The sequence below is a fragment of the Phodopus roborovskii genome, unplaced genomic scaffold (genome assembly GCF_943737965.1).
Source record: "Phodopus roborovskii unplaced genomic scaffold, PHOROB, whole genome shotgun sequence".
NCBI lineage: Eukaryota > Metazoa > Chordata > Mammalia > Rodentia > Cricetidae > Phodopus > Phodopus roborovskii.
Window position 1 is genome coordinate 34330498 of NW_026126511.1, and position 9931 is coordinate 34340428.

Sequence of the window (9931 nt, forward strand, 5' to 3'; positions counted from 1 at the left end):
CTGTAACAAAATAGATCATTTTTCATTGAAAATATATTTCCCTCCAGTGGTCCTGAGCTATGGTGGTGCTCTCTTCTGAAGAAAGAAGGAAAATCCTGTGGGGAAATCCAGTATTTCCAAGAGTTACTGTTTCCTGAGACAGTTGTGAATGTGTCTACCCTCAGAGGGAACTTCTGTGCATGGAGGGAGTACACACCTTTACCCTCTACATTCTTGAAAAGGATCCCGATGAAATAACAAGACGGCTATAGAAAGGGAAGCAATCCCAAAAGGACATCACTAATGATGGGCCTGCTTTCATGCATTAGGAAAGATTTCTGAAATTCTAAAAAACAGAAATCAGCAGCGTCATCCTGAGGCCCAACTTGAGCAAAGGCTCAGGGGACCCTCAGTGGAAGCAGGAGCCAGTTTCTTCCCATACCGAGTTGTAGAGAGAGTAGAGCACCATGCTGAGTGATCAAACGCCACCAGTACAGTGCTCTGCTATGCTATGAGAAATGGTGAGGACTATAGGCAGACACTCACTTAAGAAACTTAACAAAGCATTTGGGAAGCACTGAGGCAGACACACATGGCCACAGACACTGGATTTGTAATCATCCTTTGAAATAACAAGATTCTGGGAGAAGCGGACCTACACTGAAGCACGGGAAGCCCATGACACTAGATCAGAAGATATTAGCAAGGCAGAGGCTCCTGAGATGTTTAAACTTAGAGCAGGGGAAGGCAAACAAACTGGTAATCTTTTAGATATAAATAGTAAATGGAAAGAGATTTGGGGGAAAACGAGCCAGAAGAGGATAATACACATATACATATTCATACACAAATACATTTGCATACACATAATTTCATATACACACATGCACAATACATATACACATATACATACATATATACATACAAATATACATATACATACATACATATATATATATATATATATATATATATGTTAAGATCAGAAAGAACTCAAAACATTGATCCTCAGAAAAAAAAAAACTACAGTGGAAGACATACATGGATGGTACTAGTGAGGAATATTCCAACACATGGGTAAAATGACAAAGCTTTTAAAACACCAGTCTGAGACACCAAGTTCCCAAAGGAAAATCTAGGAAAGATGGAAGACAGAAAATAATTTTTATAAAGTAAAATAAAACATTTTCCAATGCTAAAATAAAAGTCCTTGTTGAAACAGTCTACTGAACTTTAGTTTTAAAAAACTCCTCTTAATCTATGAAGTTGAAAAATTATAACAACACAATGTAAAAACAAATCTTATGTCACATTATAAGGCATCAAGAGACATTGCTTATGTTGATATATCAAGACATGAATGATGAAGTTGTTATTTAAAGCCTTGCAGAGAAACTATAGATCTAAAAATAAGTAAGTTACAGTACTAAAGAGGGAGAAAGACACAGAGCAGTGTTCAGCTTACTATAGTCCATACCCTTCATCCCTTCATGATGGTATAATAAATACCAGTTTGAAGTCAATAATTCAGAGACTTTGAAGTATAAAAACAGTATTCAGAACTATAGGAAGTCATCAGAACAGCTAGAAACAACAGTAGGAATTTCTCACAGGGCCAGAAGATGCTGATGTACTGTCCTCAAGCCTTGACTTAGTCAAGCTCTTTGGAGATCTGCTCTGCCCTTTGGCCCAGGAACCAACACACTACAGTTAGTGTCTCTGTATAGAGCTGTGAATAAATCATGAAATCTGTCTGTCCTGGGGAACAGAACTTGGTATATGGGTGAGAGCATTGAGAAGGGGCAAAAGAGAAGTTCTGTGGTTTTACATGAAGACTTTATTTAAAGACTTTTAATCAAGTATAAAATAGCCTTTATTCAGGTACATTCCTGATGTATAATACATACTGTACAATGAAAAGTTCCTATCACTGGATCAAAAATATCTGAGCTTATGAATCTTTCTAAATAAGAGAATACATCATAGAACAGAGCTTACATAAAGCATAGTCAAAGTGATATGTGTCAATATTGCTATGATTAAAGAAAATACTAGGCCTTAGGACAGTAGTGATTAGAACTAAGTCAAAATAGGCCATGGTCTCACAGTGGGGACTGGAATGACCAATGGCTATGTACTGATATCATAAAGAGTTCAGTCAGATATTTGCTAGAGCAAATTTCATAGGTAATTTCATAAATAATTTGCATAGTTAAATGCATAAAATAAATTACACTTAGAAAATAAAATGTGTATTTTACCTAATGCAATCATCACCATAAATATCACAAATCCATAAAACATGCTGTGGCCGCCTACTAGTGAGCAGAGAAAAATATACATATGCAAATGGAAACAGATAATAGATTAAAATATATACTGAGCCCCTATTACTAAGAAGAAAAAAATGCATGTATATGCAAATAAACATAAACTCTAATGAAAGTATAAAAACATATGCAAGAGATAACAATTAACAGCCTGTAAAGAATGGATGCTGAATTATTAAGACATATTTGAAATAGGACTACTAGCCTTGAACAATTAATGCTTTAGAGGCACAATCTAAAATGTTAGCAGGAAGAAGAAAACATAGTAATATTAATGTCAACATACTTGATTTTCCAACACTACAGCTATTGATTATTTCCTCCGGCACATTAGCTGGAAACAACCATTTGTCTGATATAATTTTATTTCAGTTATTATTCCCAGCAGCTACTTTTTCAAATAGCAAGTGAAAAAGCAACCAGATTTGGAAAGTTATGGAAAGGTTTCTTCTAGTGAGGAATAAAAAAAAAAAAAAAAAGCTTCAAAATAGGAATGAGAAGGTGAGAAGGAAGGCTCCATTTGGCCAAGCAAGGACACTGATTTCAAAAAATCATTTGTCAGAACTGAGTCGGTACCTCAGCATCTCTGAGTCCATCTCAGATGGTAACCCCAAGTCGACAAAAGCAGCTTCTGGTAATCATGAGAGGTGGCATGCTGAGAATTATGACAAACTCCTGAAATGTACCCCATTTGTCCAGGACCACTAGCTTTCACTGGCATCTGAGACACCTTTGGGAAGACAAATGCTTTATCTAAATGCTGGCATTATGATGAGGCTGATGGGGAAGACAGATCTGGACATGCCATCATTCTGTCATCAGGACATCAGAGCCTTATTGATCCTAACACTCTGAACTACCCAGCTTATGCCTTTCCTTCTCCCTAACTGTAGTATCTCCAGTGGCCAACTATTTGCTGTATAAACTAGCAAGATCATTCTTCTCAGTGGACACCCTTCCCTTGAAATAAAACTGAGAACAACTTACCAACTACGTGGTTTTGAGAACATGCTATTTTAGAGCTACTTGAGAATTCACATTCCCATGCCTATTAAAGAGAATGTCAGTCTCGGCAATGCCAACTCACTGACAGGCGACCCACAATGCTTATTTGCTACTGATTTTAATAACAGAATCACACCATAATGAAACCCTTTAACATATGGTAATTTAATTGTGGAAGCCCTGTCTCTTTCAACAAAAAAGCCTTCCATAAGTAGCTTTAAAGATTAAGTTATGGGAGGCAACTCTTCTGCCATCTCCCAGTGGATGTGTATTACATTGCATTACATCCCTGCCATTCTCCACTGGTACAAAGGCAGGCTCAGATCTCCTTAACTCAGCTCTGAAATTAAAATTTAGGTTTATAAACCCATGAATCATTCTGCACAGTTGAGGGAGTCAGCTTTCAACCAACTCTAGAACTTAATAATCTAGCTGTGTTGAGAATCACAGAAAAGGGAATAAGAGTGTCTTCAAACAGACATAATGATAGGCATAATAATTATGCAGGCACAATAGCCAAAATGTATTAAGCTTCAAATGTTTGTTAGGAACTATTACCAAGTAATCAACTTTATCCCTCAAAGTCTCTGAAGTAAGAGTTGTCATTGTCCCAGATAGTGAAGGAATGACATGGGTACCATCTTCATTTTCTAGGGCTGCCATAACAAAATGCCCCAATCTAAGGGAGTTGACAACAAAAATTCCCTGTTTCAGTTGTGGACCCTAGAAGTCTGATATCAAGAAATTGGTGGGGCTGCTTCCTTCTTAGAGTTGGGAGGATGAATCTGTTCATTGCTTATCTCTAGCTTCAAGGGTTTTGCTGGCAATCTTTGATGCTGGTTGGATTGTAAATGCATCACCTGGATTCCTGCCTCTATCTTCACCTGGCACTCTAGTGTGCATTGTCTGCATCCAAGTTTCTATTTTTTATAAGTCATGTTGGACTAGAGTCTACCTTAATGATCTGTACTTAATTAATTACACCCACAGCAGCCCCATCTCCAAATAAGGCCAAAATGGTAGGCTTAGGTTAAAATTTAAAATACCATTTTAACAGATACAATATAAGCACAAGAGTAGTTTTGATGACAATATCCTTACTAGGCCCCCTGATTCTCCTTGGTGTGCTTTCTTTAGGATCTAGCTTTTATGCTGTAAGATCTAAGAGATAACTGTTTCCTACCTTACTCTAGACCAGAGGTTCTCAACCTTCCTAATGCTGTGACTCTTTAATACAGTTCTTCATGTTGTGGTGACCCCCAACCATAAAATTGTTTTTATTGCTACTTCATAATATAATTTTCCTAGTGTTATGTATTGTAATATAAATATATGTGCTTTCTGATAGTCTTCAGCTACTCCTGTTGAAGAGTTTTTCAAACCCCAAATGGGTTGCAACCTGCAAGTTGCAACCACTGCTCTAGACCTACTAATACAAGAAGAACAGAGTGTCTGTGGCTCTGGGTGACCCAGCCTAACACCTAGAAACTCTGCTTTGCTTGTAGTAGCCAGAGTGGCAATCTTTTTTGAAACACAGGTAGAGGTTTATAACTTGCACAAAAGTCTGGAATTCAAAGAGCTAGCAAACACCAATTTTGATATACTTTATCCCTCTATGGAATGGGTTGAAATCTGGAATTCTACATCATGCATGGGCTTACACAAGAATACAGAATATATGAAGGGCTTACTCATAGGAAATCCAGTTACAGGTACAGTGTATCTGAAGGCCTCCTTAAGGTTCATCATAAACTGCAAAGCATGATACATAAGTTGACCAATAGACATGAGAATGACTATTAGACTCAAATGCAGGCCACACTGGGAGGGTGAGGAAAAGGAAGCAGGCAAATAAGTACAGGAGAATGACCTAAAAGAAATGAGAACACAATGCTTTTATCACCATCCCCTATATGGTAGTCAACCAGTAATTATATGCTTCTTGAGTATCTAGTGAGACCTCATTCTTCCTTCACTTGCAGAGACCTAAAGTGGAATTTGAGCTTCTAAACAGATGAATGTTCGGCTAATGACTTCCAAGGCAAGCAGCTTCTCAAGTAGACTGCAAGTTATTACCTCCATTAGCCACCTCTGTGCCATTATAACAATACTCATAGCTCCCCTTTTGGTGGGAAAAGAAAGCTATAATCCTGCCGTTGTTTCCCATGCATCACAGCAGCCTAAAGCAATGCTGCCTTGCGCTGCTTTTTTAAATCATCAGGACTTGTTTTGGCAATCGTTTTAAGAGCCACATTTCTTGTAATTATTGTTCAGTCTTTTACCTAATGCATCATGACAGTAACCAAAAAGAAAATTATCAGAGTTTTTTAAGACTCTTTCAGAAGTGCTGTACTTGATTCTTCCAGATTTAACATGCATGCCTAAATTTTTTATTCAAGATCATCTAAAACACTATGATCCTGGGAAAGACTCATTGTCATTGATTCCCAGATCACTTCTGGAAACATTGGCCCAGGAACTCCATACCCCTATCAGAATTCAGTGTGCCTGCATTCAACTTTGTGAGATGCTTCCCTACTATGTACCATGAGCTCAGTTCTGCTTCCTGATGTTTAAGAACAGATTGTTCAAATGGTTGATACCTTATGATTATAATTGGGCAGAGCACTGTTGCTGTATTAATTAGGTGAGCACAGTGTAATTTATTACTGCAGGAGCACTGGGTGTTTCCTTTACTTATAATTGCTCTGAATATACCCTGGGAATCAAAATTGGAGGGGCTGGAGATTTACTAGCCCTGCCTGGGAGGAGAGAATGTAATAATCCCTTCTTGCTTACTCAAACCAATCTTCTAGGTAGAACAGAGGACTGGAAACTGACATAGCATCCATCTCTACCTGAATACCAACCCCCAATCCCACACCCGTGCCTCAGCCCCCACAGACTCAAGGACTAAAGGAAGATCTAATGTTAGATGTAATTGCCTTGCAGCTCTAATTGACTTCAGAGGGGTCCTGAGAGGTGGGAGTAAAACAAGGTTCCTTGCAGCTTAACAGTTTATGGCACTGGAGGAAGGACTAACTGGATTCAGAGCTGAAAAACCAGTAAACTTTAGTGTTTTTTAATTGAAGAGGAGACTGCTAATAACAAAAGCTCCCCACAAAGAATTTGAGTGGGAGAATTGGTATTTGCCTTCCCTTTCTGACAAAGAAAATTCGGGATGAGTGCAAAACAGAAAGCTGGGTGGAGAGAGAGGCCAGGAGTCCAGAAGAGTTTGTAGAAAAGCAAGACAAATGGGCATGGACAGAGGCCAGGAGAAATTTGGTAACTAACTTACATAGAGTTTATGGGGTGGGGAGTCTTTTGGTTTTGGTTGTTTGACTAGACTAATTCAAACTTGGTTTCCATATTGCAACTTTGTCAATGTCTGAGCTTTCTAGATTTATTGACCTGAGGTATATCTGCTTTTAATCCCAGGAAATGAATTCAGACCACACCACTGTTTGGCCTAAAACATTTTCCTGTTTTTTTTTTTTTTTTTTTTTTTTTGTGATTGTCACCAGAAGGCTGTTGAAAAAAAAAATTCCCCTTAAGGTTCTCAGTCTTATTTGCATAGTAAAACAGTAACTCCCTAAACATTTTTGAGTGACTGCATAGTCTAAAACATCTATTGAGTAGTTTCATTTACAGATATTCAAAAGGTCTGCACTGGAGAAAGGTTAATGTTTGGGGGTTTATAGACAAGTAGATAAAACCAAGTTCACATCACCTTCGAATTTGAGCAAATAGTAATTAAGATCTTAAGTACTCTCTTACAATTTAGAAAGAATTACAAGAACGAAAAGTGATGTGGCAGAGAGGTTTAATGAATTGTAAGTGTTAACTAAGGTCTTAGGGTTGACTTCTGTGTCAGAGGCCAAACATGAATGGACAATGTATACTCATTCAAAGACAGATTGAAGTATAGTGATGGTGTTTGTGTGACTAAAATCTGACTTTATCTAAAAATACCACAGCTTTCCCTCATTTCTCCAACCAAACTGGGAATGTTGAATGAGCCCCACCAATAAGAATTAAATCAATAAATCTGTAATATAGTGGTGGTTAGTCATGTGAATGGTTGGTACCTAGCTAGTTGCTGAAGTTTTTCTGATAGAAGCTACTTACCTGTATGGTCTAAGGAGCATGAGAAGCATCTGCCAGCCTTGGCATGGTCATAGGGTTTCTAGGTTATAGCAATAACATTTTCTAATGTTTCTAATGTTGGTCTTATGCTAATATCTCTCCCAATGTTTGTTGAACCAGGTATTATGAATGCCACATCCATCAATTCCCATGCCATAGAATTTCACCATCATTTACTACAGAGCCCTATAGCAGTAGAGACTCATTTCTGATGACTGGGGACAATTTCAGGGATGCCACTTGGCTATCCTCAAAATAAAACATATACCCTCCATGGTCTAAACCTATGTTCTTGATTTTCCTCCTTGAATTCCTTAATCCTCAGACTTTCCACCTGTAGTATCTAGCTTCCTCCAAAATCTCACAAGTTATAATTTTGAAATATTCTTTTACTAGGAGAACAAAGACTTTTGTGGATCCATCTTCCTCACTCTAGTCCTGTCTTAGTTCACACTTTTTAGTGTCTTGGTGCTATTGTGATGGCCCTTTGTTTCTCTGAAAATTTTTTAAAGGAGCTTTGAATGTCATAATGTAAGAGCCAAAGAAGAGAGGAAGAAGGGCCAATGTGGTCCTAAAGCTAGTTCTGGGTGATGGAACATAAATTCCCTAAATTCTCCAACAAAGAGGTAGGAAGGGAGATGGAGAATCATGGAAAAATCACAAGAATAGAGGCTGTGAATCTTTTTCCACAAAGGGTTCCTTCCCTGCTTTGTCTTAATACATATGTCAGAACTGATTTGGAAGAATTATCCAAAGGGAGCCTTGTCTCAATTTATGTGCAGTGTTTTCTTGTATTTGCCAGTGACTGCTTTCCAAAGCCATTACAAAATTCATGTTGTTTGGGTGTATTTGATAGTTTCTAAATTAGTTATAGCTCATAAGACTCCTCAACTTCTTAAATCTTTTATCAATTGCTTAATTATGTTGCCATCTCCTCCTCCGGAGCTGCTCAGTCTTGTGATGCATGGATGTGTTTTGGATGATACAGTTACAGAGTACTGAGAGGCTCCGAAGATTAAGAAACAAGTGGAAAACAATGAGATTTCAGAGGAGATTGGAAATTAGATGGGAAACTAGTAAGAGAAAGTTGATGAAAGGAAGTCAGGGACCAATGAAAGTGGTCTCTAAAAGAGGAGTTTGGGGGAAGACAGAAGAGAAACTTGAGATACAGAACAAAAAAAAAAAAAAAAAAAAAAAAAAAATAGAAAAATCCAAAGTTTTCCAGTTTTGTCTTCCAAATTGCCTTCCAACTTTGTGATTTTTTTTTCAAAGCAAGTTAATATGCAAACCCTTCTGTACTCTTATTTAGTGAAAACATTTCTATTGAATACCTGCCATGTGCCAGTCAGTTCTGAGTGTTAGGAATACAGCAGTGACGGAAATAGATGATATTTTATTCTCGTGCTACTTAGAATTCCAGAGTAAAAGCAAACAATGATAAATAAATGTGAAGAAAAATAATGACAGGCACTGTGAGGAGAAACAGGCAGAGTGTGGGGCTACAGTGTGACAAATAATGCTAATTTCAGCAAGATGCTCCCTGAAGTCCTTTCTGGGAAACTGACAGATAAGCAAGGACCCCAAAGAGGAAAAATTTGGGGGAGTCTCCCAAGCAGAAGGGTGATGAAGCTCAGGAGCTCTCAGATGAAACTGTATTACAGGCATGAACAGGAAGTACTTGTGAGGATCAAGCAAGGAAAGATGTGAATGGGAGATCAAAGGACACCAGAAGCAGGCACTGGGCCCTGAGAATTGTGGGTAAGTGGAGGTTTTAGCCACAGCTGGTGTTGAGAACATCCAATGTGCTAGGTACAGCAGCACAGTTTTTGCAGTTTAGGAAAGAACTTTAACTTGAATTCAGAATTTCTTTGCTCCAACCCAGGACAGTCAGGAAGAGATGGTGGTTGAGAATGCTACCAAATGAATTTGAACCGAAATGTAAAGTTTAGGATTATACAGTAACTCAGAAGGAAAAATGAGTATTTATACCTGCTCCATTGCCACAGTTCTCCAGATTCTCCTATTAATAAATTCCTCCTTTAAATGACCCCCCTCATATTTGCATACAGTTCTCTGAAAGTTCTATGGACCCTCAAAATCTCTGCTCTCCATATAGTTGACTCTTCTACGAGTCTGGCCAGGCTGTGCATTCTGGTATAAAAGCAAAACCTCACTGGGTAACTGTTATAAACGACACAGAAAAGCAGTAAGAACTGGAGCCAAGACTATTATAGTGGAGGGGACTGAACACAGCTACCCTAAAATAAAATGCAGAAGGAGTTTTAAGCACTGGGATGAGCCCTCAGAGGTAGTGGAAGCCCCTAGCAGTTAGGTGATCCTGTAGATTGAATCAGCAATGCTAGCTAATTGCTAAAGAAAGTTAGGATCCTGCCTTGCTCTACAGAGTGGAAGAGTTCTTAATTACAATTCAAAGGAATGGCTCTCTGAGGATTTACATTCCAATGGAAAAG